Genomic DNA, 17002 nt, shown 5'->3' with positions numbered 1-17002 from the left:
GTTGGTTTGGTTTTATTTGGTCTTATTTCAAAGGCAAGAAAATAATTTCCAAAAGTATTGTGGCATATATGATATATACCAAAATATGGTATATCTTCCAGTTGCAAACCGATCCTTTTTTACATTTCTATTTTATATTAAAAAAATTTAAATTTAAAATGCCTATAAAGGTGTCTGTAGATCTTCATTCCTCACACAAGCCCTACTGAGCAAAAAGTTTGAAATAAGCATGAAATCTAGCACTACACTCTGAACAATTCTGATACACATCAAGTTCCTCTGAAGTGCCAACAGTGTGAAGCAACAAATGATGTTGATAAGTTATCCATTTCACTATTTTGCATGAGATCCTGGTTCCAAAATGCAGAAAGAATGCTAAAAAAGTGCATATTTTTTAAAATTAGTGCAGTGTTCTCCCAAATGAGCATGCAAGCAGAATTTGTAAATGTGTAGAATAAGAAATCTGTTTAATTTCAGGATACTTTCTACTCATTTGTGTTAGGCTGCAAACTAATGTTGGGCAATAACATTTTGATCTTCCTTGATATTTTTGTCAAAAACATCATCACGTCACTATTAAGTGTCATGATGCAGTTATGTCTCCGTGCCATGATGTTTGGAACTGCCGATGCAGGGCTTGCCAGTGGGAGTTTGGAGAGCAAGCAACCAGCAGCACCGGGCTGAGGAGCTCAGGGCACAAGTCGGATACTGGCTGACTCCAAAGCAACCCACGATCCAAATGCCTCCCCATAATCAGTGTTTGTTCTCTCAGTCCTCAACAGCAAAGCTTTTGCAGGGGTAGTTTGAGGCACACACCGCCCTGGGGACAACACCTGTCTCACAATCACACGGCACCCTGCCATTTGCCACTGTCTCTTCACCCCAAACTCTGCCAACGCTAAAGGCGCAACAGCCCCCTCCTGCCAAGGGGTGCTGGCACCGGAGCTCAGGACAAGGCCGGGAGAAGGGGTACCCGTGCCGAAGCACCCCCCTGGCACAAAAGCTAATCGGTCCGTGCCAGCCATGGGCAGGCACAGCCTGGGAACCACAACTGTCACAGGAGCCGGGTCACACGGCAGCCTTGCAATGAAGTGTGAAATAAATCGCTGCCTGGTTTCAGGGCGGGTGTGACCCGTGTGAGAGCAGGGCAGGTGATGTGCCGCCCCAAGACAGCAGGGGACAGGAGCCACACCGCGTACTGTGCCGTGCACAGCGTGCGTGCTCCTAGGGCAGGAGGGGTGCGCAGCCCACCGCGTTCCCGAGTCTCTGCCCACACACCACAGGCTCTGGGAAACGCCCAGCAGCCGCGGGTTATTGTTCCGGAGGGATTTCCACCCCCACCTCCGTCTCCCCTCGGCGCCCTCAGACGCGGCCGCACCGCAATGGCGCCACCGGGTGGCGCCCGAGCGCCACCGCCCCGCGGCCGCCGGGGCCGGGTCGCCGTCCCGCGCTCCTTCCCTCCCTCAGCCCGGCGGCGGCGCCGGGAACGCGCCCGAAGGAAAAGTCCTCACGCGCTCCCGCCGCCGCTGTTCCTCTCTTGTCCGGGTGCTTCGCGGTGCATTTCTAGGGAGCAAATGGCACCGGCGTGCCACGGGTTCCCGCTGCCACCTAAAGCAGCACACCTACACCCTCCCTTGCGCTCAATCCCGCGTTCATTAGGTCGCTCGACTCACTGACTTGGCTGAAAAAAACCCACGGTTTTTGTTGTTACTATTCTGCAAGGTTGGTGGGTTGAATCTGCTCAAGGAAAAGCCCTTTGTGAGGAAAAAAAGCAGGAGCACTCGGCCAGGAGCTGAAGGAGAAAGGTGACTGATGTGGCTCATCTCATGGAGTGCACCACTAATTGCAATGGTTGTCGGAGAAAGGGTACAAGGTACAAATACAGAAAGACAACACCTTCTATCCTGTACCTGTACCAGAGGGGTAATAACAGATATCTCAGAACTAGTTGAAAGAGCAGCAGAGATCTTTGTGGTGGATGTTTCTAGTGTAGATATAAATTAGAGTAATTCTCATGGTGTGTTCTGTGTAAGCTGATCCTTGTTAAGAAAAATTCAGCTCGGTGTTATGTCCTTCAAGTCTTAAATAAAATAAAAAATCAAAGAAAAATGCAGTAGAACAGATGCTCAGAAGAGAAGTCGAATAATCACAATTAAAAACTGGAGGTAGAAGCAAAGAAGTTAGAAATAAAGGAAGATGAAGTAAGTTTCTGTAAAATTTTAAATGCCAAGAGAGCTTGTCTCTGCAACAAAGGTGGTCATGACCTGGATTCCTTCCTCCTGAATTTTAAATTTCTAACCAGGTTACATAGGTACTGGTTTTCTGTAACTTCTATGGAGAAAAAAGCCCCTTAAAATGGGAAAAAAATCTCCAAGCTGGATATCAGTAGTTGTCCAACTGCTTCAGGCTATAGAACTGCAGAGTCTTGGTCTTATGTGCCTAGGGTATACTGACCTCCGCCACTTGCAAGACATCTTTGTCATGGAAATTATTTGAACAGATATTGGAATGCATTATATGGGAGGCGAGCTCATGTGATCCTCATTATCTCTTTGGTCTTAAAAAGGGTGGCTTTATTTTCAACCTTTGGCAAGATGTCCTGCAATCTATTTTGAACTGAAACAGGAAGATGAGCAGAATATCACGAAGCTGTGGTGACTTCCCTGCTTATCTTGGCTGCCTTCTCCTCAGGAGTTGTACTGAACACCAGACTTGTGCAGCAAACAAGCTTGACCAGTATTTATAAATAAACACGCATTTTTTCTTATCTGCATTTTTTTTTTAAATACTTTAATCGCCCTGAGGCAATGGTAGTCTTTATCTGTGATAAATTCAAAGAATATTGACCAGGACTCTGACTTTTTATCAGGTGACTACAGTGTTGCACAAAAACCCCTTGAAGTCCCTGGCAAGGTACATGCACTGATTTGCGATCACACTAGAGTGAAGATGCATACATAATTCTGGAGGGAATATCTGACATTTTGGAAACGCATTTGTGATTGGGTTGTGGCAGCCAGGACTGCAGGACCTGCAGGGCCAGGTCTCCCAAGGTCCTACACCTTCCCTGTGTGAGGCTCTCTAGGCCATTTTGTCTTTCTCATTTTGAGCAGCAGCAGCAGCAACACAGAGCAGAGATGGCTGGAAATTTCTCACAGCAAATTCTCCATTGGGAAAAAAACCTTTCAAAACTGTAATTGGCAGGTCTCTGAGCAGCACATTGGCTGTGACAGAAGCCAGGCAGGATGGCAAGCTGCCTGCTTCCCTTGCAGGCTTACTTGGCTTTCTCTGTCGGCAGTTCACATGCTTTCTGGGCTTCCTGACAGCTGAATAGGGAGGATACCATGGGTCAGGGAGCCTGTGATCCTGAGAGGAGGGGGCAGGCTTAAGCCCACATTTCCATTCTAATCTCACTTTGGATGGTTAGTCTTTTCTAGAAATATTGGATAGAAATTCTGGTTCTCCAGGGCTTCAATGAAGAACAGTCAATCTCTTATTTCAGAGAACCTCAGGCAATGCCAACAGCAGAAAGAGCATCCATCCTTCTCCAACCCAGACTCAGAGGCAGAGATAAGGTGCTCTAAAGAAAAAGAGGCATCCTCTCTTCCCTTTTTGAGATGCAGTGGCAGAAGGGACCCATCAGCTTTTAATCGCTCCATCAGCTCCATGGGACTGTTGTTGCCATGCTTTTCCATTCTTGGCACTTAACATTTTCTGTGGGGATACAGTCAATGGACATTTAACCTGGGAGTGAGGGGAAGAAACACAGAGGATGATTCATAGTTTTCGATTACTGTTCTCAGGCTGAGAAAGGCAGTAGCGCATTTTGGCTGCTCGCTCAGCAATGCTTACCTCCTGTTTGAAACTCTCCTTTGTAAGTGCTAGGCATCTACAGGCTATTTAAGCAAGCAGTGAAATGCTCATCAACTATTTGGCATGAATACTTTTAGGCTTCTGTCTGTTAGTGGCTGTTCTTCAATATAGCTCTGAGTATGTATATTTCCTTTACAATAAATGCAACACAACAGATTAGCCAGACAACACAGGGGTGATTCTGCTTCTCTTCAGTAGACCAGAAACTGGTCTACAGGGAATTTAACTTCAGCATGGGAACACCCTGTCTCACATAGCCTTTATTCCTGAAGTCTTTATTCAGGCCCTGATTAAACAAACTTCACAAGCATGAATCAAACTAACATCATGGCTTTGCTGAATTTATGTCCCAAGTCTTACTCCAGTAAACTAGTTAAACTGGGCTGCAGCTCTCAATTTGCTGTTTCAAATCAGACTCCTTACACCTGTGAATAAAGGCTATTATCACTTTCTCTTCTCATAATTCTAAGTTCAGTTTTCCACAGTCATCTGTAATTTATTTTCCCAGTTAGAGGTATTTGTAGAAAAAATAAAGCAGCACAGCCTTGTAAGACATCTGATCAAAAGGCAGAATTAAACTTGTCACAACTAAGTGATTTGCCATAAAATAGCGAAAAATACATTAATATTTCACTAGTTCCATTTTAGGTTGTGAGAAGAGAGGTGAATATTCTTTAAATGTGCCTTCTGTACACAGTACCAGAAGGTTTTACTTGTATTTTCTTCTTTATAAGCAAGTCCAAGCTCCTGGCTAAAGTCCAGTGGACATTTTTCTTTGTCCATTAAGGCAATCTCCTACACAGTTTACCAGGGGAGGATGAAATTCCTCAAGCTGTGTTATAAACATTTATCACTGAAATCACTCTCCTAGTAACAAGAACAGCAGAAAAATTCAAGACAGTGCTACATTGAGTGTGCTTTACAGATGGAGACTATAGAATCAGGAGTGAAATAGTAAAGCCAAAGACCAAATAAGCCACGGTGAAAAGATTAAACAAGACAATTTTCCATCACAGAGAGTTTTGAGGTTCAGTGAAAGTAGGAAAACCTGATTCTGTCACTCCAAACAAAAGACAGAGTAATATTTAGACACCAAATGAAAGAGTCTAAGGATCTTTTTCACTCTTTTGAGAAGTCTTGGTTCTTCCCTGAAGGAGTTCTTTGCAGAGATAACCTACAAGTACTTCAAAGCCATGTAGCCTGTATTTTCTTCTCTGGATAAACTTTTTGAGAGCTCTAAGGAATCTCCCTGTTGTTCCTCTGCTTTCTATCACTCAAGTTCCTTCCTCTTGAATAAAGTCTCTAGAGATGATAGTTGAAATCAGGACCCTGTTGACACCATGGCCCACAATGGGCAGCACTGATTTTAATTTGGCCTGTAGTTCAGCATGGGACTGAGAATGGGCAGCACTGACAGCAGTGCCTGCAGTCTGCTGGTTAGGGAGGCTCTTATCAGTTCACCTTCCTGTCCTCCTTTTCAGCTGCAATTTACTCCCTTCTCTGCCAGTCTCCCTAATTAGTGCAGAGGATTTGTTTGTGTATAGCCCTAATAAATCGTAATCACCTTCAATATAGCACTTCCCCAGACTCTGACCTTTTGCTCTCCAACCATGTCCTGTGCCAAGTACTGGGTGGGAGCCTTGGGCAAGGATTTCCTATGTACTGCCATCACCAGCAACAGGGAATCCAGACTTCCCTTCCTCATTTAGGCCAGTGCTAAGGGCTACCACCATTAATGAATTATTTCCTTTATGAAAACATTTCACAAAATTAAATAGGGATAAAGACAGAAAGCAATCAAAAACCTGAAGAAATTACTGCAGAACTTCTAAAGCATTTTAAAAGAGAATGAAAACTTCTTAGGGGTTGTGTTTTTGTGACAAAAGCTATGCAATTCCATAAAAGGCATATTGTTCTAGAAAAATAATAATTTATAGGAGACTCCGGAAAGGTTTTTTAAAATGGCAAGATGGCAAGAGGCTGATGAGGTGGGATTTTCTGGACATACTGTGAGCATATCAATACCAGCCTCTCTACCGCTGCAGGCTGCATCTGGTTTTCAAAGAGTTACATTTTCTGCAGAATTGCTGGCAGTTTTCTGATATGTGTATGTAGTGAATCTGGGAGCCCCATTGGGCTGTAACTTATGCAGAAGGCTACACTGAGTCCTGGCAAGCTCAGGCCTCCAGAATTTAACAATGTAATAGAAGGAAACATGCCAAACCATCTACCTGAACTGCTATTCCCTCAACACATTCCTCTGTGGTGTTTCTTGGCTGGCTGCTTCATCCCTCAGCTCTAGAACTGAAAAAAACCTGGTGTTTGAACTTATATTTCTCATAGTCCTTTACATAGCCTATGCGGCAAAAATACCCCAGAATCCTATTAAAGTTTCCTTTTCCAAAACAAAAAAGCTCCTGAAAAATAATTGTCTTTTCCTGATACCATTATTTGTTTTTAGTTAATACTGAAGAGCAGCAGATGGGTGCTCATGAATTTAGATACAAATATGTGAAAATCAGAAGCGCATCTTTAGATATTTAGGTTTCCAATTTTTGTTTTGAGGAAGATGTTGCAAAATTAAGACTTTGAATAGGTTGCCTTTTAAAGCAGTCATAATTAGAAAAAGGTATTTAGACTAATACTACAAATCTAACCCACAAATAAATCCTGTTTTGTTATAACCACAAACAATTCTTTCTTCACTGTGGATGGGTCAAAATCACATCAATTGCAACAGTCCCATCTTCTTCTCCCCAGAGGATCTCTGCTTATGTGGCTGTTTAAAGCAGATAACACAACTGGTGTGGAACTATAGTCCTAAAGAAGCAGAGAAGCTTAGCACAGGAAAAGATCCAACATACAACCAGTAAAGTATTATAGAAGTTATTTAATTTGTGTTTTCATAGTTTATGCATATAGATGCATATTACAATCCCTGCTACAGAAAGTAGAGAGGTTTCTGTGTTTGCCTGCTCACTGTGTCACAAGAAAACAGTCTAGGTTAATTGGGAAATGAAAGTCAGTCATGTCAGCCAATAGGAAAAAGCGGGGCAGATTTCCTGGTAGGTTATCAAGTATTTCAGGTTCAAAGTGTACGGAATTGTTGCACATTTGTAACTCTTCTGGTGACTACCATAAACACTGGTTTGTTGGAAGGTTGTTTCCAACAGGAGTAATGTTTAGCGTGAATATTTCTTGGCTATATGCTAGCTATATACTGAACAGGAAGTTTTCACAGGGTAGCAGTGACAACACAATGGTTGGTGTACACAATATGCTGCTGTACCTATTCCACACACCATATAAACGTCAGCTCAGCAAGGAAAGACAGGAATTTGGAAGTAGTTTTGCCTTATATATTTGTGGGCTCTGTCTGTTTGTGCTGATGAGACAAACTAAAGCAAGGATTCCTATTACTGTTCAACTAATGATTGCACTGGTAACTTCTACTATCCCACAGATTTATAAGATAGTCTCACATATATAAAATTCAAGCTCTGTTGTTCTTGTCCATAAAGTAGTTCCTTTCACATGTCCTGTGTCCAAATGACGGTAGTATGTCATAACATTTGAGTCATAATTCCCTATATTTCATGGTGCAATTGGATGTAACGGAATTGTTGGACTCATGTTGGAATGAAAGGAGTCCCTTCACTACCTTCAACAAGCCTAGGATCAGACTCTGGCTTGCTTAGCACATTATTTTGGGAAATCATTGACTCTCCTAGACTTCACCCTCTCTTCCATTTGGACAGTTTATTAATTTATAGGTCTTTAGAATCTCTGTTATTATCTTAGGAGAGATTTTGGAGTTTTTTATTTGTTTCTTTTAGATCTTGGCATTGGAATATGGGTTGTTCATAGACTAAGATGACCCTCATGTTTATAGACCTCTTGAGAAAATGGAATCACAAGTCTTCAATAAAATCTAATCAGCATTTTAAATTACTCACAGATATAAGAGTTTAACTAAACAGAAAATACCCTGATGTTCCACCCCACAGGGTCTTATCGCGGTCAACTTGGCTTCTGTACTACAAAAACATCCTCAGTTCTTCAAATATGCCAATAAACTTCCCCTGAGAGGCAGAGTTCAGCAAATAAAGCCCTCCCCTCATGCTCCATCACCAATGTTTGCTTGTTGGACTTTGGATGAAAGAGTCAAAAATTTCTCCACTGAACCAAAAAGCTGCTGGAGGAGTTTAAACTGCTGTAAGCATGGGAAAGCAAAGCAGTTGAAACCATAAAGATAGATTTGGGACAAGGTGATGTCACAGCCTAGCATCCAACAGGAATACATTCACACTTCAGAATCCTTCTAGCAGCCAAGAAGTTCTGCACTAACATGGATGTCACTGGGGAGTTTTTTAATAATCTTACTATACTGAGCCAAACAGGTCTTCAGAGAGCTGTGGGAGAAGTGGAATATGCACATCTGGGAACTAAACCAAACCAATACTGATACTTTAATCATACAAGGTTTTCACTTGCTATCACATATAAAGGAGATTTTACAGTGGTTTAATTACTTTTAAAAGTTCACATTGATTCTCCAGACAGTTGTATTATATATAGATACATACAGAATAAAAAAAGCTTCATTGATGGATATCAGATGATAGTATCAATAGCCAGGAGAAAAGAAAGTTGGTCCCTATAGTAATATATTACTTTTCTCTGAATAAAAGTAAGCTCAAGAAAGTTGTCTGTTATCAGCTCCACCTTCTGAGATGGTAAAAAGGTGGTTGAATATATCCACAGTGTAATGATTTTCAGATGGGATACTGGGAAACAAAACTGGTCAGGAATGAGAAATTAGTTCAAAGAAAGGAAACATAAAAATGAGGTTATAAACATAGAGAATATTTTAAAAACTGTATTTGTTTTCTATTAAAAAATAATCTTGAGAAAAAGATATTTTCTTTCTTAAGGTGATTTATTTGGAACTGAAACAATAGTTCAGTCTAAGAACAACAGCAATTAAATTTCCAACAAAGGTGTAATAGCAAATGTATACCTGCTATTGGATGCTAAGAAAAACCAAATACATGACAATACCAACAAACTAATTAATGTTTTAGGAGAAGGAGAGTTCTGGGGGCCCTCTCAAGACTCAAGAGAACTTCTGAGGTAGAGGTAGAGGTATGTTGTATAGAGCAATCACTCCTTTCCACTTGCATGCTGTGCTAGCCATGACACAAGTGACATTCTGCCATCATTCTGTGTTTATAAATCATTAAAAAGTAATTTGAAAATAGCATCAATTTCTCCTTTGGTTTAGAACTGCAGATACGCTTGCTACTTATCTCCAGAGAAGATGATTTGAGGGATTAGCATATGGCTTATGGCATTTGACTTTCAAATGTAAATCCTTTCACTCATGGTCTTTGAAGGTCCTAACCAACCAAATTCTAAGTCCATGAAAATTTCTAATTCTAAATAAAATTCAAAGAATGCCTATACAACTTATCAGTGGTTATTATGTTTACAAAGCTGTTGAATTATGGAAGACCTCAGGACTTGTGCTCTTCTGCATTTGTTATTAGGGAATATACCTTGTATCCCTGGACTTCCTGAATCTGTGTGTACCCAAAACAAAGCACCGCAACATCATGTGGTGTCCTGACTACTTCAGCCTAGGCCTGACTTAGTACTCAGGTCTGGACCACAGCCCAGGCAGCCAGCACTTGCCTGGAAACCCGGACTGTCTGTGTCAGTTCCAGCCACCAGGCACGTCTGGATTGCTCATACATCACGCAAAAATGCTCAGTCAGCGGAATTTAGTGGTTACTTATTTAGGTGGCAGTATTTAGCAGAAGTCTTTCTAACTCGCTGCTTTGCAGGGGGACTGGTGTTGACAGATGGGAAAATATCCAACAAATTCAGAACAAAAAAAAATAATGCATGATTTCTTCTAGTGCTAGCTTTTACAAACCAGAGCCAAAGACTGCCACAGTGATGAGAAATATGGGTCAGGAAAATACATCTACAGCTGGGTATTGGGGGGCTAGCTGGAGTCTGAATGTGCTCCACAGTACTGCATAGGCACTTGAGGGGCTCGTGTGTACACTGGAGTGCAGTGGCAGAGCTGAAAAAACCTACCTCTAAAGGCTGCACTGAAATCCAGCTGCCTGGGCTTGTGACAATGTCTCCCTTGCAGAAATCACAAAGACTTGTAACAGTGTGGGGTTTTTTCACTAACAGCACATTTTCTCTTGCACTCATGCAGAAGAATATGTTTCCTACTCTGTATTTAGGAAACCATGGGAGGATCAGGTCTCAGAGGGCCTGAGGCCACTTCAGCTACTTGAATTCAGCCCTTAAATCCCCAGGCAGCTTTTCCAATGCACCTGTCCAGGGAGGCACTGGAGCTGTCTACCTGCCTAAATTACTGCCTCTCAGCATGTCATAAGTATTGAAGTGTGGATATGTCCATGCTGTTACATGTTTAAGCCCTTCTCAAATAAGCTATTAGCAGATCTATGTTGCCTGCAGGTCTGCTTCTCAGGCATTTTCTGTTTGTGCTGTCATAGAGTCTGACACACAGTGTTCCTGGCAAAGGTGTTTCCTCATGATTCATCTAACCACTAAAACCTGTGGAAGACAGGAGAGTCTAATGCCCACCTCCCCCAAAAGGAGAGGGTTCAGGATATGTAGAATAAACAATGTCACTGCTCTCTTCCAATGAAAAGGGGCTGATTTGCTTTTGGTACCTGTACTGAGGAAAAGGCATGTGATAATGAATATTGAGGTGTAAATGCATGCAGCCAACATAGGTTCCCTCCTGCCCCAGAGTCTTGCTCTGACCCTCAGCACCTTCAACTGGCTTCACAATTAGCATTTCAATTTCCAGGAGACTCCCAGGACTCCTTACACAGTGTCTGAGAAGGTATCCAAGCACTAACTGGGAGCAGTGCACCCACTCTGCTGTTAGCTGTTAGTGCAGGACATGAGAGGAAAAGCGGTCAAGGAGAGCTGTGGGAGCAGAGCATCCCTCCCAGCCCACCTGACAGCCTGAGTTAGAAATCTGAAATGCATGCTTTGCAAGAGACAGCTGTTCTTCCTGAAACATTGGAATAAAGAGCTCCTTAGCAAGAGATTGAACGTAGTGCAGGTACTTTGCTAAGGCTGTGGTTCATATACTGTAATAAATAAAGGCAGCCTTTTATGTGTACGTGTGCGACAGTTACATCAGCTCACAGTGGCTGAGCCTCAATAAAGGCCCAGTGTAATTCTCTTAACCCAGGGGAAATTATAACAACCAGTTAATAGAGAATTTCTCTGCAGTTGTTTTCCCAGTCAGCAACAGACAGAGGCAGCATATCACGAATCTTCTGTCTAGAAAGAAAACACTCCCTTTTTTCTAAATCAAAATCGGGACTTTCTTTCTCCCACCTTTATCTTCTTTAGGAACAGACTCATGCGAAGAAGTTTGTGATACGTTTGGATAGTGGAGCGTGGTTCAGGCCCATTGTGGGGCCTCATGAAAGGAGTTTCTCTTCAGCATCTCATAAAACTCTTGTCAAGCTTTTCGTATGTGGGTGAGTTTCCTGTTTCAGATTAATTCCCCTCTTTCCACCTTCTCCATTCTCAGTTTATAGCATATTCCTACAAAGATCCTGTTTGCTTTACCCTTTAAATGGTCTGCATCATGTGACGAGTGTGCACAGTGCTCAGGACTAACCTGCAAATCAGGTACCCTCAGGTATTTTTTTATGCAAATACTGAGTCCGTTCACACCTAGAGAATATTCTTCATGCTCAAGACAGACACATGCATGTTTCTGAAAAAACTGGCCATTCATCTTTTCCAAACTATTGATAATATGCATCGGAAGATTTTAACCTATGTTTACTGAACCACAGTCCCACAAATGATTTGTAGGTTAGTATATGTTCTGTCCATACATTCTTAGGGCTTTCTGGATGGAAGGAACCCTGGCCTTGCCCATGGATGTTTTATGACATGATGGGTTTGTGATGTTGGGTTAACCTTCAAAGAAACCAGACTGAAATCATGTAATTATTTTCATTACAGCCTCCACTTGGACTGACATCACAGTTTCACGTAATAAACAAGAGCCCTGTCCACTAAACTCTTTTAGGTTTTATATTTTAATGAAGTTTTCAGTTTATGCACAAGTTTTGGTGAAAATCCACTATGAAAAAATTACACTGTAAATGCCTTTATGTTTGTGGATTTCTCCTTCCTTGATTTTATTTTGTTCTGTTTTCTTTACTAATTTAGCCAAAACTAACTTATGCAGACTTTGGTTTACTTTACTCCCAGGTTTCTACTTCTAACATTTTATTTTTAAAGGTTTTAAAATTTGGACTCAAGAATAAAAGTCTCAGGTTTTCAAAGCCAGAGTAATTTGCTTTAGTGAGATGGTGTATTGCACCTGTATCAGCTTAGTGGCACAAAATGTCTGTAGGGAATTTTTCATTAGAGTTTTTTCATTTTTCATTCAGACATCCGCATGAAAGCCTAGCCAAGAACTGGAAAGACTGATTAAACTTCAAATAGTTTTACTAATAATACTGAGAAGAAATGGACTGCATAAAGGATTTGCTAGCTGTGCTTTTGGCCAGTGTGAGTGCTTGACCATTATTACCAAAATTCTTCATACTTGTGATCAGCAAAAAAATAAAGTAATGGAAGTTTTATCAGAATCAGGCATGGATTCAAACCTGAAGGAAAATGTGGTACTTTATTAAAGCTGTAGATCTGGCTTATATGTCTGAGAATCATAATTACCAGTGTTTTAAACCACAGCCATATTTGGTGATACATGCTGATACCCTTATGTGCTCTGAAGATGAACTATGTGTGGTATTTTGTGTGCCCAGTCAGAGATCTGACCAGCTAACCACACTTTGTATTTCTGCTCATGACCTCAGTATGGTTTCTTCTAGGCAAAACTTGAGGTTTCTCCTATTGTTGTCATTTTAGCAGGGATGAGTCCCTTTATTATCAAAATTAAGCTAAAGTAGCTTAATTACATTGTATTTGCCCAGTCTGACTGGGCCTTTGCCTAATGAAATGATCTGCCATGTAGGAAGGGCTGTCCACTCTGAACCTCTTATTTCTCCACATATTATTCTCTGCCAGCAGCTTTTACTTGTATTGGGAAGACAAAACTGGATGACAAACAGAGACTGCAGCAATGAGAGAAACTCATGAAAAAGATCTGCATTTGACAGCTTAAGTGAGATGAAGGCAGTCAACACCTCGTTACCCTCTGATGCCAGTTAAAGGCATGTCAACTGAAGTTGGGGTGTTTGAAGGGAAGATGAAGGTGTAGAAAATGTGTTCACAGCCTGTCAGAGTCAAGCTCCTGGCACAGCAATGAAGCAATTTCTTTATCCTGACCATTAGCAAAGCAATCATACATGTGCTTCCCTGATGGAGGAATATAGCTATAGGCACAGTCCACTGCTAATTAGGCTGGGAGATGAAAATACCTGGATCTCTGATGGAGCAGTATCCACTCCTTTCTTTAAGCTACCACATGGGAAGGTCATGAAGGTGGTGTATGTCAATCCTGGCTAGTTTCTTTTCTCCAGACCTCTGCAGTGCTATTTTCTGGCACAAGGACCCAGAAGAGACAAGGGAAACAGATATGCTTCAGCCCATCCTTCTGCCATCCTTATGCTGGCTAGTAGTTTCCAAAGCACTGCATGAGGGGTACCTAAGTCGTTTTGTCATGGTTGGTAGGAATTCGATGATCAGCTAAAGCCAATTGAGAGGAAAAGTGAAAGAAGCAGATGAAGACCAGAGCTGAATGAGAAAGCACTCATACCAGACCCACGCCTGTTCTCAAGTTGAAGCTCCATCTGGGCTGGACAACACCCTGTGTCCAGGAGAACTAAGAGGACTGAGGCACACAGTAGGAGCCAGCTACATCTCTACCAGCTACTGTGCCAGCATCTAAACCCTCTCCAAACAGCCTGCTGAGACTCCACCTGCACCTCTTTTCTCTCATCCCGGAACCCATGATTTTCCTCACCAAATGCCTTCTGGTTCAGCCATCTGTAGTGTCTGGTGGAAGAAACCTCAGAATTCTCCTTCAATTGCTTGATCCCTACCAATGTCAGGTCTCCAGTCACCTCCATTTCCAGAACCCTGTTCAGTAGCATCTCTTTGCTTTTTGGGTACCTTCAGAAATGAGATAGTCAGAGGTGCTTGGCAGAATATTCCCCTTCTTGTCCTTCACTGTGAATTGCCAATCATTTGATCTTCAGCCTGTTGTTATTGTGGAAGGTTTTTTATTTAATTTTACACCATCACAAAGTAGTTGACATAGGAAGGGACCTCTCATGATCAACAAGTCCAGCTCCACCTTGCTAAAGCAGAGTGAGCTAAGTTGCTCAGTCAGCTTTTGAATATTGCCAAGAATGGAGACTCCACAACCCCTCTGGAAAACCTAGTGCCAAGCTGTGATCATCCCTACAGTAACAGTTTTTTCTTATGTTTAAATGGAATTTCTTGTATTTCAATGTGTGCCCGTTGCCTCTTGTCTTCTCAGTGAGTACCACCACAGTGCCAGTTTATGGCCAACTTACAGAACATTAGGATCCCAGGCCTGCTTTCCAGCTGGTCAACATTCAGAATGTACTGGTGCAAAAGAGCTACTCCTTCTCACGGAAAGGACTTTGCACTTCCCTTTTTTGGAACTTCATAAATTTCCTGTTGGCTCATTTCTTCAACAGGTCAAGGTCTCCCAGAATGGCACCAGAACTAGCTGGTGCATCAGCCACTTCTGCTGGTATTGTACTCTCTGCAAACTTGCTTGCAGTGCAGTAGCCTTATTATCTAGGTCATTAATGATGAACAATCATGTGTTTCAAATGCTGCTAGCTTTAACCCACTAGAAGCTCATTTTCTCCTTTGAGCATTTTATTTATGAATATCCTATTTGTAGAAAGGAAATCCACATGATTATTCATTGTTCACCTTTGTGTTTTAGGTGCAACGTAAAGCCATGGAATTATTAAGTGAATCATATACCAATCAAATTTGTAACAGAATATTTCCAAGAAAGTAGTTTTGTTTTCTGGATGAACCTCATGGAAAAACATCTAGAGGAACACTTGCACTTATTTTTGACTGAAGTTGCTCTACAGAAGCAGCCTGTTTTCTAAAGAGGTTTTTGTGGCTAAAACACAGAACAAACATTTGAAGAAAGGCCAAAGAATACATTAAAGGATACTCCCTAGCCCTGAAGTAAAACCTAGAAATTCTGGAAATAGGATGTTCCTGCACAAACAAATGCACATATATATATATATATGTATATATATATGTGTGTGCGTGTGTGTGTGTGCATATAAAATGTGTATATATATAAAAGTGAAAGAAATTATATTTTTAATTTCCATCCAGCATGAGCACAGCCTATGGTGACTGCTGAGTATTGTACATGTTTTCATGCTAAATAGCTTCACTCTGTTGATGCAAACATGTGCAAAAGACAAGAGATAGATCTGAGGTGAGGTAGTTACAGTTTCATACACAGACAACCTTGTAAAACTCTCAGTGGAAGAGGTGGAACAGCAGTTAGAGTTTGCACCAAGAGCTCCCATCGTCTTTCCTAGAAGTAAACAAGGCCCAAAATGTCTTTGAGAATGTTGGTCTTTGTTTCTGTCCTGCCACAACTGTCTCTTTTTAGTCCCATCCTTTGTCATACTCGTTATCATTCTCAATCCTGAGTGAGAATGGGGAAAAACATAACCCTTGTTTGTTCCTTTTTGTGTTCCCAGGCCATGTTCCTGTTTGATTAGTGGTGTTTCCTTTTTCCTGTCCTTTGTTTATTACGATAACACATTTCCTGTTTATTGGTTTATAGTAACCAGACAAAAATAATGTTGTTTAGAACTCTGTCTTGGAAGTGCTGGATGTTCAATGACACACAGCATTTGAGTCTTACATGCATTCCTGATGTCTCAGCTTCCTCTTCTTCTCAATTTCCCCCCAAACTTCCCAGTCTACTCCCTTTGTCATCACACCCCCTATCTTTGCTTTTCACTCACCCCATAACCCTTCACTCACCCCATATTCTTATTTCTGGCAGTTGAAACCTAAGAATTTGGCAAGAAGGAGGGAAAGAACCACAAAAATGGGCCATGGTACAGCCAGTGTAAACATAAACTTCATGGTGGCAAACCCTCTTGTTCCAGCATCACTGGTAAGAGAAACACAGTTGGACACTGTTGTGCTCCAGCAGCAGGACACAAGTAGGGAAAGCCAAATAACTGAGTGAAACCGAGACCATTGCTGGGCATCCACCAAAAGTTGGATTAAAAATTTTAGATTTAAATAAAGAAGATTTAAGTGTTGCCTTTGCTTCCTCATGATTTGAGGACATAAAGGGTTTTCATTTTCAAACTTCTTGTTATCACACTGAATACTTGCCTTTAAATTACTATTTTCCCTCTTAACAAAAGCTCACATTCACAGGTATCAGCCTAAGAGCATTTGCAGCTTTAAAAAAGCGGGATAGTGCAGATATGGCCCCAAATACTGGAGGACCCCACAAGCAAAAAGCCCTGTCTGCCTTTAGTGCAGTGGGATGCTACTGTTGACTCTGTGCCTGCAATTGCCATGAATTTGCTAAAAGTTTGGAAGCAAGTTATCCTGGTTTCTTCATTTATCAGGTTCTTCATTTACCAGTCACATCAGCATCCCCCAAACTGTACACAGGCAGAGGAAATGGAGATCTTCTTTAGGCCTGCCAGAGACATTGCTTACAAGTATTCAGGACATAATTGCCTTAAGAATTAATGTAAATATACAGATTACACCGTCATACCTAGCCCTGCCAGGACAGTGCATGATAGGAAAATAAATTTATGTCTTCATGCCTAACATGAAGGTTGTTCCTTCCATCCACAGACAGTTACACTGAGGAGTGCAAAGCCAGAGACCAGCAAGCTGTGGCCTTCTGTCATCAAGAGCTTTTTGGTGACCACTGGCAAGTAGCTGATTGCTGCTGCTCTTCTGGCCCTGGACACCAGAGGCAGCTTCCCACTGCTACAGAGTCTTACAGGGCTACCTCCAGTATACCACAGTTGCTCCTCCTTCACTCCAGGCTTCAACCTGACAGCAGTCCTGTCTGGTCTGGAGA

This window comes from Corapipo altera, unplaced genomic scaffold (assembly GCF_003945725.1).
Source record: "Corapipo altera isolate COAL_440 unplaced genomic scaffold, ASM394572v1 48b, whole genome shotgun sequence".
NCBI lineage: Eukaryota > Metazoa > Chordata > Aves > Passeriformes > Pipridae > Corapipo > Corapipo altera.
Note: the sequence above shows the minus strand (reverse complement) of the source record.